Source organism: Nelusetta ayraudi, unplaced genomic scaffold, assembly GCF_046127955.1.
Source record: "Nelusetta ayraudi isolate G7.1 ecotype Tasmania unplaced genomic scaffold, CSIRO-AGI_Nayr_v1 ptg000139l, whole genome shotgun sequence".
NCBI lineage: Eukaryota > Metazoa > Chordata > Actinopteri > Tetraodontiformes > Monacanthidae > Nelusetta > Nelusetta ayraudi.
In genome coordinates this window covers 777,708-780,934 of record NW_027466189.1, presented here as the reverse complement: position 1 = coordinate 780,934, position 3,227 = coordinate 777,708, and positions in this window count along the sequence as shown.

The following is a 3,227-nucleotide window of genomic DNA, read 5'->3' as shown; positions in this document are numbered from 1 at the left end:
AATCCAACGTAAAGAGAGCACTTCCATTAGGAAATAGTCAACATGAAATTTCGTCCTCTACTGACACCTGCTGGTCAAATTGAATCGTTGCAAATATTGTGAACAAGTTGTCATCTAATTCTAATCCTAAACAATATGGCCATTCGAAGTGAAGTATTAAGACAATTAATCAGGTTTGTACTGCTTGATTGAACACATGCATCCCGTTCCAGTGCACTAAAACCCACTTCCCTTCAGGACCGTGTCAGCGAAGCCAAAACTTCCTTGATTGACGCTGTTTCCCAGCATGCAATGCGAGCTAGCGATTCACAATACTATTTCATCACAAACATGGATGTAAAAAAGAAAAAGGGAAAAAGGAAAAAAGGAAACTTCAGGTACAGCAACCATTGCAATACAAGCAGAACTTGGCCGAAGTTTTATATTATGTACACCATAATACAGCCTTCTGGTAGACAAGCTATACTATTTAAGCCGTGTCCTCCTATGGCACTTCCGTGGGTGGAAGCACATGGTAGAGGTCACGTGCTGGTTGTGCGTCACCCCTCGGGGCCCTTGCAAGGGATCTGCAGGGCATCTGATTCAGGTGAGTATATGGAAAATGTGGGTCAATGTAGTCAGTAGTCAATCATAACATGAGAAGCTTGCTGGCGAAAGTAATGCACTACATGTTGATTTCACACTGTTTTTTTTGTTTTGTATGAGCATTTAAAAAAAAACAACATAATAATAATATGGATATTGACCATGTATGTTTTGGAGTTCAATGACAGAGGTTAATTAATATATATATATATATATATATATGTATGTATGTATGTATGTATATTTGTATATATATATATATATATATATATATATATATATATATATATATATATACATATATATATATATGTATATATACATATATATATATATATATATATATATATATATATATATATATATATAGTCAGCTGCTTTCGGTTGACATATTAAATCTATTGTGATATGGAACGATAGTTCATAATGTACGTGTTACTTGCTTTGCAGATAAGGTGTACCCTATTTCTTGTGCTCATGGTTATTTTAAAAGGCAGACAAGAAAGTTGTTTGCTGTTGGAGGGCTACAACAACACTTCGATGCTACGCTTTGTGCCGTCGCTACGGACCCCAAACTCTCGTTCTTGTTGGATTCGGGTTCGGAGCAGACTGGTGGGAGAGTTTGTGTACAGGTTTTTGCAAAGGAACGGTGTCTTCAGTTATACACACGCTCATTAAAGTGCCGACCGTGGAGGAAGCTGGTGCCGCTGCACGCCGATTCCAGCAGAATAACAGCGAAATTACCAAAATAAAAACAAATCAGAAAAACATGTCTTTGCTGTGCTTTTATTTACAAAGTTAACATTCTTCTAACTTACAAAAAATGTGAACGAAAAGGTAGAAATATAAATACGAAGGAATACGTATTTGTTCAGGGGTGCGTAAAGCCGGAGCCCTGCATTTGCTGCGCTACCCTTTTTAAAAAGGTCTCCGTTGCGCGTTATTTGAATATGTCCATCTCTTTTAAAAGCGAAAGCATCGCCCCGGTCTCATCCTCTCTCCAAATGTCAACATTCTTATTTGCGTTTGCCAAGTTGTTTCGCGCCGTCTGTTTTGTTAGACGACGTAGTTGTGCGGTCATGAGTTGCGAGAGCGAGGCGTGGCGCATGCGCACTCGCATTGTCCAGTTAATAGTCCGATTAAAGCGTATACATGGCAGAGAAATTTGAATTCCAATCACATTATCTGGGTGTCTCAATCGGAGTTCTCAAACTCCAATCATAATCGGAGTAAGGTGTTTACACGCACGTGAGTTCTCCGATCATAATCGGACTAAGGCAGTAATTCGATTTTCTCTAGTGCCATGTAAAGGCACTGAATGTAGTGGTTCAGACCAGACGCGAACAGGCGCGCGGCTCGTGCCATTCATTTCAATGGAAGCGGAAGCGCCGCGAAGCGCCGACGAATTTCGCGAGCGAGGCTCCAACTGGTTCACACCAGACGCGAACAGCTCCGCGACGGTCGACAAGCGCTTCTGCTCAGCTGCAGTCTTCTTTTCACTCCCACTTGAGCTTCTTTTTTTTTTTCTTTAAAAAAAAAATAATAAAAAAAATCATTTTCATCATCGCCCCCCCTCGCCCTGTAGCCAGCCCGTAGCTTACTTTTGTGTGTGTGTGTGTGTGTGTGTGTGTGTGTGTGTGTGTGTGTGTGTGTGGGTAAATAAATAGAAACACGCACTCAGGTGTCCATCTCAAGACAAGACCTCTTTCATAATGATCATTGACTGGCATCTCTTGGCTCAAACAGACGTATTTTTGATCAAGTCTTCCTGTGTGTGTGTGTGTGTGTGTGTGTGTGTGTGTGTGTGTGTGTGTGTGTGTGTGTTTAATCTCTCTCGCACTCTGATACAATGTACTGACAAATATAACATACAAATATGATATATGATCGAATTTGTCATTCGGTTTTTATTTTGAAATGAGTTTATTTTGAAAATTCACCGGATTTTCTCGTTTTTATTGAGCGACTTCCTGTACTTTTGACGAGGATCGCTCGCGGCTCGCGCACAAAATAGAGCAGACGCCGAAACAACAAATGCATGCCGCGAGCCGCGCAACCACCACATTGATTAACGTGGGCGCCGAATGGAAGCGCTCGGCGGCGCTTCGTGGCGCTTCCGCATCCAGTGTGAACCGGGCGTTACGTTGCTCGGAAAAATGTGTCGCCTGAGCCTCCGCCCCCTCCGTGCCCATTGGTGGAGGGAGGGCTCATTGAAAAAAAAAAAAAAAAAAATCGGTGTTCCTTCGGCGCGCCTGGGAAACTCTGAAATTATGAATAACTTAAGCTCGTTTTTGTCCCATTTGCCTGCATCAGCCCGTCATGATATTGTTAAATTAATTGAGAGCCACCCACTATTGTTTTCTGACCACCCCCGCCGTACGTCAGTTTTGCACCATGACATAGAAGTAGAGGGACATGCCACAAGTCAGCAGCACACACACAGAGTCATTTCTGGGAAGTTAAGAAAGAAGCTTTGGCTCTCCTTCTGACAGTGCCCATCTTGATGTTAATTTGGCGTCAGGTTTTTACAGACCATAATGCCCTCGTAGATGCGGTGGTCTCTGCTCCTGCAAGACTTCAATCTCCAGATTTGCCACAGGAAGGGGGGTCTATAATGTGTTGGCAGATGCATTATCACGTGT